Genomic DNA, 16518 nt, shown 5'->3' with positions numbered 1-16518 from the left:
CAGGAAGAACCTGAAGGTGCCATCCAGTAGCCGTGCCTCACGTCACGGAGGGCCCTCAGTCAGAAATCTTGACTTGCAACTTTGGAGGGTGGGTCTCCGAAAGAATTTCCAGGCGCTCGCAGAGATGAGTAGTGTTTCTCTCTGACGAGCAGGCGCCTGGCTGGCACGGCCGCCGGAGGCTGGCTCCCGCTCTCCACAGGCAAGGGGCATCCTCTGTGCTCTGACCTTCCAGAAAGGTAGGCACCATGTTTGTGGGTGTTGCTGCTCTGTGAGAGCTTTCCAACCAACGTGGCCTTGACTGCGTGTGTGTGTGTGTGTGTGTGTGTGTGTGTGTGCGTGTGTGAAAGAGAGAAAGCATCCAACTGCTCATCATTGCCCTATGTTCTGGGTGAGAGGCAGACAAGAGGTGTCGGAATCCCTTTGCTTGGTGAGGGTTCCGTCAGAAGTGCGTAGCAGTGGACAGAGTGTTGGCACCCAGACTTGTACTTCTGACCTGCGTCGCCTGCTCTGGGGCGAGTTTAAACTGATTCACGGAAGGGATAGGAAGGCTCGCTCAGTGAAATCCCAGGAGGCTGACGCTCCGTCAGCGCAGCTCTGTTTATTAGGAGAGTCGTGACTCAGAGGGAAGGGAAAAGTGTGATCAGGGCTCTCCCTCCCGTTGGCACGGCCAAGGCCATTTCCGGCCATTTCCGAAGGTGTTCTGGTTGGAACAAGGCACGGCTTGCTCGCTTCCCAGGGGTAAACTTTTCTCCGCTGCCCTGACTTGAGCAAACAGTCTCAGTGTTATCTCCAGAAGACGTTATTGGTGAATGAGCGCTACAACTGCCAGCCTCGTGGGAAGAAGCAAAACAACGCTGTTTTTCCTAACCCAAGCACATAGTTAGCAAGGATGTTCCTTTAAGCAATTTTATTTCCTTAATAGCCTTATACAGAGCAAGGGAAAGAAACTTTTGGGATTTAGCAGATGGTGAATATTAATTTTTTGTTAACCCATATGTTCAAGTGCCGTCTCTACCAGGCGTGAGGGCTCAGACTTTAAATAGCACCTTTTCGTTCCTCTCCTCCTACAAGCCCTTTTTATACAAGGGGTTTCCACTTAACATTTTATTTGTAGAATTGCTGGCCAAAGGGACAAATTCTTTAGGGGAAAAGAGGCATATATTTGTTCGTACAGATAGCAATTCTAGAGTCCCTCCCATTAAAAATACTTCTGCCTTTCCTAAAAGCAACCAAATCAATTCACATAACTTGGAAGATAATTCTGGGTCAGTAATAATTTACATGTATGGGGTCCTTGCTGTGCCTACTTGCATCTTCCCACTTAAGCCAACGCGACAGAGCTCGTGTGACAGGTTGCAGGTGAGGAAATCCAGGCTGAGTGTGATTTACAGCGGCACAGCCGGGCGGGGAGACAGCCTGTCCGAGCCCAGAGATGTTTCATACACATCCGTCCCCATCGTCCCCCACCGTCAGCCCTCACCGTCCTCATGGGCGAGTTTCAGAGCCCGTGATGATGGGCAAATATGCTCACTTGGTATCTTACAGGAAAAGACCAAAAGTCAATCTACTGTGTTTCCCCGAAAAGAAGACCTGGCTGGACCATCAGCTCTAATGAGTCTTTTGGAGCAAAAATTAATATAAGACCCGGTCTTATTTTAATATAATGTAAGACCTGGTCTTAATATAATATAATATAATATAATATAATATAATGTAATGTAATGTAATGTAATGTAATATAATATAATATAATATAATATAATATAATATAATATGTAATAATTATATAATATATAATATTATAGTAAAACAAGACTGGGTCTTATATTAATTTTTGCTCCAAAAGATACATTACAGCTGGTTGTTTGGCCAGGTCTTCTTTTCGGGGAAACACGGTATAATTGGCTTCTACTGTTGGGGTGAAGGCATGGTCTGGCAGACAGACTGTGTCTAGAAGGGTCACACAGCCCGGTGTGAATCTCCGCTTCCTAGTTCTGTGACTTAGGCCAGTCAGTGAAATCCTTCCAACCTGGTTTCCTTATGGACTTGCTAGTATTCCCATGTCCATCACACAGGGTTCTTTGTTTCTAAGGAATAGAAAGACGCGATATGCGAAGTACCTTCTGCCTGACTGCCAAGTGGGAGTCTTTCCATACATAGTAGTCACTTCTCCAGTTATTGTTGATAGTTTGCTGTGCTAGATTCTGTTCTGGGCACGGTGTCAGCAGCGAGCAAGGGAGCCCGCCGTGGGGCTGACCTGTGCCTGTGTTACATCGCGGTGTCACTGACCCTGAAACTTGCCTTGTGCTGATGGAGGTCATTCCTGCTGGAGCTGATCTGACTTGGACTCAGCCTCCGAAGCAGGGTAGTGAGTGTCCTATGCTAAGAAACCCAGAGCCTAGTAAAATCAGGCACACAAGCAAGAACATCAGAGACTTCTTGTTCAGAAGTCAGTTTGTTGTGGTAGAGATTGCAGCCTTGCAGGTCAGGAAAGATAGGTTTTTATGCACACGTTAGTGTACACACACACACACACACCACACACGCTTTGTCTGAGTTTTCCTGGGCCCCCAAAGTCATAGCAGAAGCATTGCCGGCGCGGTACGCATGGGAGGAGGGTCTGGCTTCCAGATTTCATGGAACACAGAGTATCGTGTGGCAGCCATTTATTTAGCTTGGGCCCCAGACAATCTCACAGCAGCCTTGGGCTTTCCGAGGCCTCCCCGACATGAATTTAGGGATGCAGCACAAAGACTGAACAGCACAAAAATGCACCTTTAAAAAGATGGATTTGGGACAAGCGTGATGGCCTTATTTACTGGCTGAAAGCCTGGATTCAAGTTTATCAAGTAGGCCAGCTGGCATCAGGAATGGTGTTTTGGCACTCTGTCCCTAAGTATGCATCCTGATGAGAGCAGATTATAGCAGACAACAGGGCAGGAACCAGGGCCCTCCTGCTGGAATCAGATGCAGTTGTGTTCTTCCTTCTCTTGGAAACACCTGCACCGAACTTCTCGGTCTCGCACGGCCCGAATTTGTTGTTTTATTGGCTTTCTGGACCCAGGATGATTGAAGAAATCTTTGTGTCAGCTCTGGACAGACTAGAAAACTGGAACTAGGAGCAGAGATTCTAAAGTAGCAGGATTTGTTTTCCTACGCCCAACACAACAATCAGTGTTGTCATTTTATGGGTCCTCCTGTACATATTGCCTTAAGATTCTGTCCAGTAGCATGGGTTTTAAATGATGAAAACATACATTAAGCTAAAATCCCAATTAAAGTAAAGCAGGGCTTAGGTATAAAACCTCAAATGGCAAGCGAACAGGGAGATTTAAGAATTCTTGACCTTGTACAACGCTGTTTTAACAGCCAGAACTCCCCACAGGCTGTGCGCTGATGGTGGATAGGTGTTTGATTGTAAATGGCCTTCAGCAATCACTGGGTTTTTTAAACAGTTAAAGTATTTCCAGACGTCACCATCATCACACCTTAAAGTCTGAGAAAGCCTATTAACAAACAGAAGATAGCTTTAGTGAGAAAGGGACTTGAGCTGGAGACACATTTCATCTCGCTCAAGTATGAGAATTTCAAATTTCTCACACTGAGAGTGTCTACATGCTGCTCAAATAGAAAGTTAAGGGGGTTCGGTTCATTGGAATAGCCATTTCTTCTTTACTATTTTGTCTCCACCTGGTTCCTGGAGAGTCCGTGCAGCGAGGTTGGGCTGTGTGCTTAAAGAGAGCAAACCGAACGGACCAGAGGCCTAATGCTAGCTCGTGTTTGGTTTATACGACGCTCCAATTTAATGGAAAGTTTCCTTGTTATTGTTTCCTGAATTATGTCTTCAGGAAATACCAGAAAACTAAGATATTTACCAACATTTCCAAATAACTCTGCTTAGGATTGGCACACATAGACACACATACACGCACACACACACGTCACACACACACACTCGTGTGCTTGGGCACAACATAAAAACAAAACCAAAAGATACCCACTTTTTTGTGTACGTGCAACAAAGGTTGATTTCTCCTCCTCTCATAGATTGTGCTGCTTTCTTCCATCTTGTAGTTGTGCCTTCTGGAACATGTGATGTAGACGCTGGAAATGGAGAAGGGAGAAATGGAAGTAGTTCCCTAGCTTTTTCTTTAATTGGGATATAATTGACTTATACCATTCTATTTGTTTCAGGTGTTACATAATGAGTAGATATTTGTAGGTATTGTGAAATGACCACCAAATACATTTCTCCTTACTGGGAAAACTGTACAATTCACAGCTAAGGCATATATGTTTAGGTCATTTGCAGAGATAAAATATGACATTAAGGGGCTTGAAATCATTTTTATTTACTATAGCCATGTTCTAAAATGAATTACTTAGTGAGGAAAAATCAAATGTCTTAATCCGTGTGTTCCCGATAGATACTTGTATGTATGCAGGAACAAGGTCTGTTTCTTTTATTTTGATTCCTTTGCCAGACATATTGTAGCGAATAGTCAATAAATACTTGTTGTTTAGATTGGTCCTGACTCAGACCGAACAGTCAAGTAATCAGGTCAAGATTCAAGCAACAATTCTGAGAGCATTTTCTCCAACAATGAACATTACTTGACATCATTTAATAACTAAATTGGCTTCAATGTCTTCCCCTTGAATTTTATTTTCTTGTTTGGTAGCTGATGAAAACTTTAAAAAGTTAGAAGATGCTGATGCTGAACTAATCTCAAATTGTGCAGATTAATGATTTTCATTTGTAATGTTCACGTCACAGGCTTGTTATCAGATACTCACTGTGGGTCCAAGTTACCGGGGCTCGTAGTAAGCTCCTTCTGTTCCATGAGTTGTAATTGGATTTTCCTGACTTGTTCCCAGTGGAGAGATCTGCTTTATGTGAATGCTGGTCTATAATCAATTGTAAAAGAAGAAGACGTCAGAGCGTTTCTAGATGATGACTGTAAATTAATATGCAAGTTGAATTTTCCTAAGTAATTATTTTACTGATTACACTATTGTAGTGGTTTTCAAACTTTTTTGACTGTCACTAATGGTGAGAAATACTTTTTAGATCTTAACTTAGAACACACACACACACACACACACACACACATACACGCTTCAAAAAACAATAGTTTCAAAAAACAATAGTTGATACATATTGATGTTTTCTCTTCTATTCCATTTCACTCTATAAAACTTTTGTTCATGACCTACTCATTAATTCTGTGACCCACTGGTAGTGGTTCTCAGTACTGGCTGAAAATAAGAATCAGTAGGAAACTTAAAAAAAACCCAAAAAACTAAAGCCAAAGGCACCCCAGATCAACAGGATGAACTAGAGATTCCAGAAATAAACCTCCATATATTTGGACCTTTGATTTATGACAATATTGATATTGTAAGGCAAGAATGGCCATTTGATTATCCGTATGGTAAGAAATGAATCTTGAGTCTAACCTCAAAATTTATACGGATCTAAATGGTAATATGAATGTGACAGGTAAAACAACATGTTAGATCTATCCAGTGTGCTAGCCACTAGCTGTTTGTGGCTGCTGAGTCCCTGAAATGTGGCTAATCCGACAGAGATGTGCTCTACGTGCAAAACACACAGAAGATTTCAAAAACTTACTGTAGAGAAAGAATTGAAAATATCTCGATAATTTTATATTGATCACATGTTAAAATGATAATGTTTTGGATATATTGGGTTAAATAAAAATATTAAAATTAATTTCTTTTTACTTTTTAAAATGTGGCTACTAGAAAATTTTAAATTACATATTGGGCTTCCACTATTCTTCTATTGGACTGCATCATTCTGGATGACAAAATAGAATATGCCCTGGGGAAGGAAATGATTTATTAAACAAGACCCAAAATGTACTAATAGGACAAAAACGGATCTATAAAGTGAACTATATTAAAACTAGGAACTTCTTTCCATCAAAGCATACCATGGAAAGAATAAAAGACAAGTTGCAGAGGGGGTGGGGACATGTGCCATACATGTCATCAACAAGGAGTCATATCCAGGGCAAAGAAACAAGTCCGTGTAAAAAGATAGGCCAGTACAATAGGAAAGCAGGCAGGTCCTTCCCAAAGGAGCATATCCAGCCAGCCAAGAAATGTTATGCTCAACTTCAGTAGCCATCGGGAATGCAAGTTAAAACCACAATGAAGTACCACTGCACACCCACCAGAGAGGCTCAATATTAAAAGATGGACCATAGAAGTGTTGGTAAGGATATGAGGCATCTGAAACTCTCCTGTACTAATGTAGGAGTGTCAACAGCTTTGAAAACTGTCCAATAATATCTGTTAAACTTGACTCTACAGATACCTTATGGCCTAGCGTTTCCACTCCTAGGTATCTGCCCTACAGAAATGCATATGTACGAGTCTGTTTACCAAAAGACATGTGCAAGAATGTTCATAGATAGCAGCATTGTTTGACATAGCCCCAAACTCCAGATGGCTCAAATTTCCATCAACAGCAGAATGGAAAAATGGATTGTGATGGAGTCGTACCATGGAGTAGTAAACATGCACCAACCTAGACACACCTCAGTCACAAATGCTGAGGGAGAGAATCCAGACGCAAAGGAATGCATTGGGTGTGATTCCATTTATATAAAGTTCAAGAACAGGCGATGCTAATCCTTGGTGCGAGAAGTTAGCGTCGGGATAGTTGGGGAAGGTGGAGTAGCGACTGCATCAGGGCACAAAGGGAGGGTCTGGGAGGCAGGTAACATTCTGTTTCTCGGCCGGGCTGCTGGTTCCAACATAGGCGTGTTCACTCTTACGATTTGTTATTTTGCTATTTGTATGGTCTTCACCTTCAGAGATCCTGATTTAATTGGTCTGGAGAAGCCGAGAGCGTGGCTTAAAAACCTCGCCCAGGTAATTCCCACGGACAGCCAGGGCCGAGAACCAGTGCACTGATGGCTCGCGACCGGCCCTTTGGAAAACCGTCTACTTTAATATTACCGCAAGCATTATACCAGGCCGTGCTAGGCCCGTCGTATCTTTGCTCAAGTTACTTTGAAGGCGTAACTCACATTGATAAATCTTAGAGACATAAGGAGTCATAAAGTTACCTGGCTGCCCTTGGAAGCCAGCGGGTAACCGAATTAGCAGTGGGCCACTTACGGCCTGCAGCTCCTGTGATGACAGCCGTCCCCCTTTTTAGCACGCTTCCCTTTATTACGCTTCACAGATGTTGCATGTTTTACAAATTGAAAGCAAGACCCTCCACCAGCCAAAAGATTACTACCCGCTTTCCTGAGGATGTCCTGGAACCAAACCCACAATTGGTCCGAGGTCTGCCTGCATTACCAGGCCTTCTGATTTTTCTAGAGAAGCTGCCAATCTGGATTTTTATGTGAAACCCCCTGAACTTTTAAGGTTGGCTCGAGTTGTTCTAAAGCTCTGTGCAGATCAGGCCAAACTGACTGGTCGGCCCGATACAAACGGCACCAAGCTCTGCCACCGGTTTGTAACTCTGACTTAACGTTTTACAGTGGGAAGGAAACTTAGGGGTGTAATTGTATAGTCGGCTAATTACTTTTCCCTTTTCTGCTCCTGCAGGGATGTTGTGAAAATACGCGCAACATTTTAGCGCGCACACACGCACACACACACACACCCCCCCCCCGTACCTGAGTTTGTTGGTAGTGAGTTATCATATACACTCAAGGTAATGATCGTTACTTACATTTTATTTTATTTTACCTCTATTGTGTTTTCTTAGTTGTGATCTTGGAAAATTACATCTGTGACTCAAAAGTGTGTTGTATGGTATTGCTTTTCACGTTGTGGGGAGGAGTGGTGTTTGCGCCAGGCAAGTACCATATTCTCTGGGAAGTACTGTAGATTCCTGTTCTTTTCCTTTTGAAAGGGCAGTTGAGTGAAAGTTTCATTTGACAGCACCAGGTGGTGAAGGGTCCCCGCCCCCCCACAGGTGGTATTTGCCATCTGTGCTCCAGGCTCCCCTGCCCCCCTTTCTCTTCCCCGTTCCCCCAACCTGCTGCCTAATGGTGGGGGAGCGGGGAGGAAGAGTTGGCTGTCCTGCGGGTTTCCAGGTTCCAGGCTGTCACCTGTAAGAGAAGAACTTTCAAAAGCATCAACAATGACTGTCAAATATCATCATGTGTATGTCGAAGAGTTAGTCACAAAGCGTGTTCACAATGATTGACCTGATGTAAGACAAAATCAAGTCATGTAAAGACAGGTGGCCCTTGTACCCTCACTGCCTACATCTGCATGTGGCCCTGTGTCATTGTGAGCAAGTCCCTGTAGCCCTCTAAATCCCATTTCTCACCTGTAAATTGGGGGCGTCACTCACTATTGTCTTTGTGAGGATTCAGTGCTCGCGGAAGAAACTTGGTAAACTGCGACCTATTTTATAGTCGTTACAATTGTAATCATCTCATTATTTCTGTAGTGGTTAGTGGAAAGCGGTGTTATTATTATTCTGTTTTCCGCTACACAAGCAGATGTGATCTGAATTACATCTCTTCCACTTTCTCCTGCACCTGCGGTCCTTGCTTGCGTGCGGCTTTGCCCCGTGTCCCCACCTTCCCAGCCTAACCAATTCTTAATGGGTCAGAAGGGGTTCGTGACCCAGGCACCCCCCCCCCCCTTTTAGCCTATGATTTTCTACACCTTCTTCCTAAAAGTTTTGCAAACGTGTCTCCCCAGCCTACTTTCCAGTCAGGTAAGAGTACGTATGAGGTAGGGAGGACCGAGAAGTGCCAGGAAGCCAGTTCTGACCAGCACGGCATTCATTCTCGGGGAAGCAGTGCTTCAGCCTGACAGCAGCTGCAGGAGAATTTCGGTCTTGGCCACACTACCAGCCCCAGTGGCTGTACAGCTTGAGCAGCTCCCAGGCTTTCAGCACTGCTGGGAGTTAGAGCTGCCGACCTGCTCTGAGGCCTGTGGATAGGCCCACCCCTCGCGTCGGAGGGGCCGAGGACAAGCGTACAGATGGAGGCTGTGGCCCCCAGCCCGGCCCTGGCCCTGCCCCAGCCGCATCCCGTCCTGCTCAGCTGGAGGCCGAGGACGCTTGTGTGCAGACAGCCCGTGCATGTGTCCAAATGCAGGTCTTCTCTTCCCCTCCCCAGCAGTCTCTTGGCATCTCTAGGCCTAAGGGTACATACACTGCGCTGTCACTTTTAGTTGGACAGACCTGGGGAAGGGTCCATGCAGGCCTTGGAAGTGTGCGCAGAGCTGTTTGGGCAGGGGATTCTAGGACCCGAGGCCCCCTTCACAAGTCTAGAAAGGGGACATGGAGTGTGGGTGACACGTCCCGGGGGCCTGTGGACTCCTCACCCCGTGGGAGAGAGGTGTGGCCAGAGTGGGGTCTTTTTAAATAAGGCCGAGAAGTAAGAGTGGGGCTGGGTCTGTGCAAGGTCGGTGTCCTGGGCCCACAGTTGGGACTTAATGGTGTCACCGACTGATGCATGACAGTGACAAAGGCTGAGCAATTTCAGAGTTGTTGTGGACTATGTAAATGTGACTCCTCTTCTGCCACCACGCCCCAAGTAACAGCAGGGCAAAGGCTGGAACTGCTGAGGTTTCGTAAGGAGGCGGATGAGTGACATTGCCAACCTCGTAAGCTAAGCTGGCAGGAAGAAAATTTACCAATGGACAGCTTCACTTGATGGGAAACAGAAGTCGTCCATAGGCTCTCCCTCGCCCTGGACCAAAGGACCTCACTGGGGCTCAGGTAGCGATCTCGTGGCATGTTTTAAGAGAATCCACATACCGTGTTTCCCCCAAAATAAGACCTAGCCAGACCATTAGCTCTAATTCATCTTTTGGAGCAAAAATTAATATAAGAGCCGGTCTTATTTTAATATATATTTATATAAGACCGGGTCTTATAATATAATATAATATAACATAATATAATATAATATAATACCTAGTCTTATTTTAATATAAAACCCAGTCTTATATAAGACTGGGTCTTATATTAATTTTTGCTCCAAAAGATGTGTTAGAGCTGATGGTCCAGCTAGGTCTTATTTTCGGGGAAACACGGTAGGTTTAGTGTCTCGTGTGAGCATTGCAGACAGTACTTACACTTGGGATATTTGGAGTTGAATGTCATGATCCGTTTGTTCACTTTCTTTCAGATCACTTCCTTTTAGATCAACCGTAAGACACTGATAGGTGACTCTCACTCACATGAGTGACACAGAGGAACTGAGTCCCCTCGTAGGGCAGACCACCTGCCCGTGGGTCAGCTCTGCTCCGGTTGCCTCACGCTCCCTTCGCTAGGTTCACACATGGTCCTGCTTCACAGAATTTAGACCAGTTATTCACAATAGCACTTCTACCAACCATATTTCTTGGCAGGAAAAAAAGTAAGGAAATGTCCAATAAGTCTTCGTTTAAAGAAGAAGTTAATTTTTACAAGAAGGCTTGGGAGCCTCTAGACCCCAAATCAGGATCAATAGAGTAGTAACCAGAAAACCACACTGGTACACACTTGACCTTTCTCCCCCATGGCAAATTGCCAGATGTGGCAATGACCTAGAAAAGTCCAATATGTGTTTTATTCACAGCAGCTATTTAGCATTGTACTGTGTTTCCCTGAAAATAAGACCTAGCCAGATGATCAGCTCTAATGCATCTTTTGGATCAAAAATTAATATAAGACCCAGTATTATATTATTATATTATATTATATTATGTTATATTATATTATATATTATATTTTTATATTATTTTATATTTTATATTATTATATATATATATATATATTTTATATATATATATTTTATATTATTATATTTTATATTATACCCGGTCTTACATTATAGTAAAATAAGACTGGGTCTTATATTAATTTTTGCTCCAAAAGACGCCTTAGAACTAATTGTCTAGCTAGGTCTTATTTTCGGGGAAACATGGTGGGCAGAAATTAGAGAGACTGAAATGAAAATCATATAAAATGCATGTTGGACAGAAATGTAAGGATAGCCTTTTGGGAAGAATGTATATTGGAAAGGTCTGGAAACCTAGGGAAATTTTCATTTCTAAATAATATGTTCCATTTTCATACAATATACTCAGGATGCTATTTCTGGATACTTGTGCAGGCAAAGTATCTCTAAATTTAAAAGCCATAGATTTAATCATGAATCAAAAAAGTATAATCAATAAATGAAACATTTTCTCTACGTTCCAGACTTTGTAACTATTCTGTATGTGTATGTTTCTGTCTCTGGCTGTCTCTTTGTCTCTCTCACTCCCCCTTTTCTATGTAAAATCTGGCATTATACCTTTTTTTTCCTTAAAGGGGCTTCTTGTGTTAGATAGAAGCTTGTTAGGAATAAGGAGTTCTTTTTAGTTTTGAGATCTTACGAGTTATTTTCTCTTGCTGAATACAAGCAGTGGAGGCTAGTGGCCATGGACAAAGGGAGCAGCTGCCCTGGCCGAGGAATGGAGGTGACCGTCCTCATTTACTCAGGGAAGAAACCAGTGACTAGGCCAGCAGGTGCTGGATCTTCCAGCCGCAAGCCCCAGGCTGCAGCTCTCCCCAGAAGGAAGTGATTCCTTGTATTGTTCTAACCCTGTTGATGATTTCAGGGTAACTGAGGTTATTTTCCTGTGCCCCGTCACTACCTCCCTGCCCTCTGCAGTAGGCTCTCACACCCACTGCACCCCACCCTCGTTGGCGATTACCAGAATTCTTGTCATCTTGTTCTTTTCCAAGGGGTGCTTCATTCTGCGGGGGCAGCAGGCTGTACCACAGGAAACCCCGCCTTTAAACATTACGTAAGCCTCTGCTTCAAAATATTAAAATTGGGGGCTTGCTTCATCAGTGTGCCTTAGTAACCCCAAGTCCTTCCCTAAAAGGAACTCACCCTCCTCCTCCATCTGTGAGTGAGACGATGTTCCAGATTCCTTCTCGATCAAGATGGGCCCCACACCCTCCTGCAGGTCTTACTCACGTAAAATGATTCCTTTGGCGACCCTGCCCGAGACAGGTTCCATGGGGTAAGAAATCCTGGTGTCACTGAGGAAATGGGTTACCTTGTCAAGTGACACTTGTCCCTCAGAAAAGCTGCTCCTCCACCAACACTTGGACTGGGTGACCCCAAAACCAGTCAGGGTTTTGTAGGAAACCAGTGAATGACGGCTGGCCGTTGTGCCGCCGGGAAGCCTGCAGGCCACCGACAGGGTAAGGACGTGTAAATAGGACCGTAGCACTAACACTAACACTTGCAGCTTCTCGGGCACTTACTATCCTCGCATACCAGGCATTACACAAAGTGAGTTAGACACACGGCCTTATTTAATCCTGACGCAGACTTTACAAAATTAAAAATTATTATACCTGTTTTACTGATGAGAAATTCAATGCTTCGAAGAACTCACTTGCTCTAGCGAGGTCATGTTGCTGGAAAGGGGTGAAGATGGGCTTTCGGATTCCCAAACCCCAATTGTTGATAAGCTAATAGGCCTTGGGTTCCTACCTGTCCTGTCCTGGAAATCCTCCCGCGGTGTGTTGTGGGTGGCCGCCTCGGCATGTCCCCAGACGAGTCTCTCCAGCCTTGTCCTTGGATTCTCTGCGTAGTGCAGTTGCACCCACTATGTAAACTTCCCTTATGGAAGGAAGGATATGGAGCCTTGGGGTGAAGGCAGCTGTGAAGGAGCGGGAGGGTGTCCCATTACTCTCTCTCGAGGAGTCTTTTTAAACTCAGTATTTAATCTTATTTAAACCAGCCTGGCGTGGGATTCTTGCCCCTCCCCAGCAAAGTTAGGATAAAAGATAACATGGCTACACAACCCTGATGCAGCCCTTTACCTGCTCAGGTGTTTTTACACACCTAATCACTCAAAACCCACAACAGGTCTTTGCAGTACGTAGACTTAGCGTCTTTCACAGGTCGGCAAATGAAGATTCAGAGAGATGGCGCTGCCCAAGACCACGTAGCTATTACTTGTCAGGGTGGACCCCAAAGCCAGGGTTTCTGAATCCAGAGCCCTGTTCTTTCTCAAGTATGTCAGCTGTTTGAATGACAGTGAGCTACTGGAGGTGCATTTTGGTTTTCGTTTTTGATTCAATTCATCAGTTATGGTCTGCAGTTTGTCTGGCGGTCTTATTGACCCTTTTCACCTGGAACCGAATGACAGGAAAGCTGCAGTGCCCTTCAGCCACGCACAGGAGGTCCTTGCAGACATGAAACCAACCTTAAACGGGAAAACTCGACAGAACCAGGGCCCCGCCTGCCTCAGGCTCCTCTGTGACTCACTGGCAGAGAGGTTTGCAACTCCCTTGCTTTTGCCGACATCACTCACTTGTGCCTAAGACTAATAACAGGGTAATTTGTGAGGCAAGATACGTGACTCACCAGGCAAGGGAGGAGAGCTTGCAAGGAATGACTTGGTGGACAGCCCCAAAATATCTGCTAGCAATTGGAAAGGAAGTGCTGATGTGATGCCACTTGGGTTCACATTTCTTTACATTGCAATACCATTGCCTAGTTACCCAGCTATGAATTTACATTTTAGACTTCTAAAGTTAAATTAAAAAAAAAAAAAAAAAACACCAAAAAACAAACCAACAAACCAATGGTGGAGAAGGGAATTCTACCTTTGAAGGCAGAATTATCAGTTATTAGTCCCAGGTCACTTTCTCATCGATTTCCTGCCAATTGTTGTGGACTCCTTCCTTTTCTTTGAACCCTAGGATTTGTTTTTCCTCGTTCCGTCCTTCTGATTTCAGTCATACCTGTTTTTCTGCAAGTTCCTTTCCATGTTATCAGTCTGAGTAAACTTCCTCTGTCACTTATCTCTCTCTTGGTCTTGAGCTGGGTTTTAGCAATGTCTGTCAATTAATGGGAGGCGGGGCGGGGGCGGGGGGTGGGAGGGCAGAGATGAATCAGAGACTGTAAAGGTGAAGAGGCATCCAGAAGAATTACATTTTGATGAATACTGCCTCCTTAAACTGCATTTTCTGTCTTATAGTTATTACCTCCAGAATCTAAAGTCAGATTACAGATGGCTCTCAAGAGCCTGTCCTCCTGTTAACCAAGTAGACACATTTTTTATTCTCTCTGACACTGTTAGAATACAAAAGATTCTAATAGTTGTTTGTGTGTGTAAAAAGGCTGTGATAAGTTTTATGTAGGTACCAAACCTGCCTTCAAATCAGCTATTAGCTTTTGAATATGAAACATTTATGTAAAAAAATAAGCCTCTTAGAAACTTACGTTAAAGCAAAATAAATCACCTTAACAACATGTTTCAGGCAGGAGAAAGTGGATGTGTATTGGGGAAAACAGTAATTAAAAAATGGAAAACACCCAGAATGTTACCATTTTAGCATAGCAATTATTTTTTCATATTTCCTTCTAGTTTTTGTCTTCACACACATATATGTATAACATAGTATAATATAGTGAAATCTCATATACCATCATATGCTCGTACTATAGATACAATTTTCAATTTTAGTGTTATTTTTAATATGTCATAAACACTTTCCAAAGTTGATAAGTTTCATAATTTTTAGCTATAGCTGATTTAAAGTCATCTTTTAATCTGTAAGCAGAGTCTACATACAGTATCAGACGGGAAGAGTGAGAAATGAGAAAGCTTTCTCATGTGAATTTCAGAGGTCTTTTTGACTTGAGCGAAATAACGTTAGCTTTTGTTCATTAGTATTTGAGTAGCAGGGAAAGATGGTCGGACTTTTCCATCAAGGCCTTCTGGGTCCAGTCAGGATTCACTTACTAGAACGAAGAACTCTGCAGAGTGTAGGAAGCGGTCTGGGCTGGCACAGGGCACAAAAGCAAGAGGCCACCTGGGGCTGCAGAGCAGACCCTGATGGAGAGGATACACAGGCTGCTGTGGTGCCAGCAGAATGGGCGGGAACCAGCCCTCTGGAACTTGCCGGAAACCTTCCTCTGGGGTGCTGGGGGGAGGAGTTCCCTGGGAAGTGTCTCACTGGAGATACTGCCACAAAACTGCTCAGGGAGGTGCCAGTGACTGCCTGGGCCCTGGGGTCTTCACTGCCTGCCTGCCAGAGCCAGAAAGAGAGTCTCTTTCCTCCGGCAATGTCCCGTCACCACTCTCCACTGACCAGGGCCAGCTGACAGAGGGAAGTATTAGGGTGATGCAAAAGTAATTGCAGTTTAAAAGGTTAAAGATAATTGCAAAAACTGCAATTACTTTTGCACCAACCTAATAGGTACAGGGACTAGACCCATTTCACAGAGCAAGCCAAGAGGGGGAATTTGGAGCAGAGAGGTCGGACCTTGGTAACTGGCACAAGCTCCATACAGGAAGCCTGGGAAGTGGAGCAGAGACTGCGGATGCTTTTAAATGTGGAAACCCAGGACCCCAGGGGACTTGCTATGGAAGAAGATCCCTTTTTATTCAGGTGTAGGAGTTCTCCATCTAGTCTAAATACCAGTCTTTTGTATTGCAAATATTTTCTCCTAGTCTGCAGCTCGCCTTTTTCTTCTCTTAAAGGTATTTTTTGATGGGCAAGTGTCTCCAGGTTTTGTCATCTACCTGGAAGCAGCATCAAGTCGAGTTCTGACTGACTTCCCCATTATATTATTCCCTCTGTGTTAATTGTTACAGTCTAAGCCGTTGTAACGGAAAGAACTTAGTGACAGAAGTCTATTTCTCTTGCATGTCACAGTCCAGATATCATCCCCCTGCCCAGCTGTCAGGAAGGAAGACAGAAACCAGAACAAGCAGCTTGGTCTTTAGGGACATTATCCAAATCAATCCCACTTCGGTGTCATTGACCCAGATGTCGTCACACACATCTGGCCACAAGGGAGATTGGGACATGTTGAGTCACATGGCAGGGCAGCCACGTGCCCAGGTAAACCTTAGAGGCAGGAGGCTGGTAACTAAAGGCAGAAGGCATGGATACTTAGCATTTCCTGATACCCACCCCTCCATGACATCTTTGAAGCGATACCATGCTTTTACTACAGATACTCCGAATTTTTCCTTTTTTAAGTCTCTTCCATCTGTTCTGAATTTCTTTGAGGCTTTACATTGATAGAATTGTAAAATTTAGTCTGAGAGAATTACTTAAAATTGTTTTTATCTTGTTGTAAGTTAATTCCTTCTCACACAAAGTGTAGGGTTTTCTTTTTCCTTTTTCTTTCCAGTTTTCGCGCAGTTATGAGCCCCAGGCATTAAGAGGCTTTTTATACACTAACTTCATCATGAGAAATATTCTTCAGAGTTAAGTTGCTCCGTCATTTACATTGTCTTTTACATTGTCTTCTCCGTGTGAAACAGCACAATTTCAGATGCTTTTAGAATGGGAATTGACAGTTGGCACAGTGTTGACAGGACGCAAGTACCTGCTAATGTTTTCCTTTGGGTTTTATCTTAAAGGCATAACCAGTTTTTTTGGCTGAGTTAGTAGAGTTAGTTCCAAAGAAAACACAAACAGACTCAATGTCGATACGCATGCTTACCTGACCCCTGCACCAAATTTTAAAACTTGTTTTGCAGCGAAGAAAA

The 16518-nt window shown here is 43.9% G+C and overlaps 1 protein-coding gene across 2 annotated transcripts in view; it reads left to right on the top strand.

The window, feature by feature from the left end:
- CERS3 (ceramide synthase 3) overlaps positions 1–16518 on the top strand; it is a 104872-nt gene that overhangs the window by 17317 nt on the left and 71037 nt on the right. The window contains exon 1 of one of the 2 annotated variants that reach the window (XM_033100146.1): positions 12–236. The exons of the other annotated variant lie outside the window; for it this stretch is intronic. The gene's annotated coding sequence lies outside the window, so the exon portion shown is untranslated. Of the gene's footprint in view, positions 1–11; positions 237–16518 lie in introns of those variants that run through there. 2 annotated transcript variants of the gene reach the window in all.

Source organism: Rhinolophus ferrumequinum, chromosome 28 (assembly GCF_004115265.2).
Source record: "Rhinolophus ferrumequinum isolate MPI-CBG mRhiFer1 chromosome 28, mRhiFer1_v1.p, whole genome shotgun sequence".
NCBI lineage: Eukaryota > Metazoa > Chordata > Mammalia > Chiroptera > Rhinolophidae > Rhinolophus > Rhinolophus ferrumequinum.
This window is presented reverse-complemented; position numbering and strand designations above follow the sequence as displayed.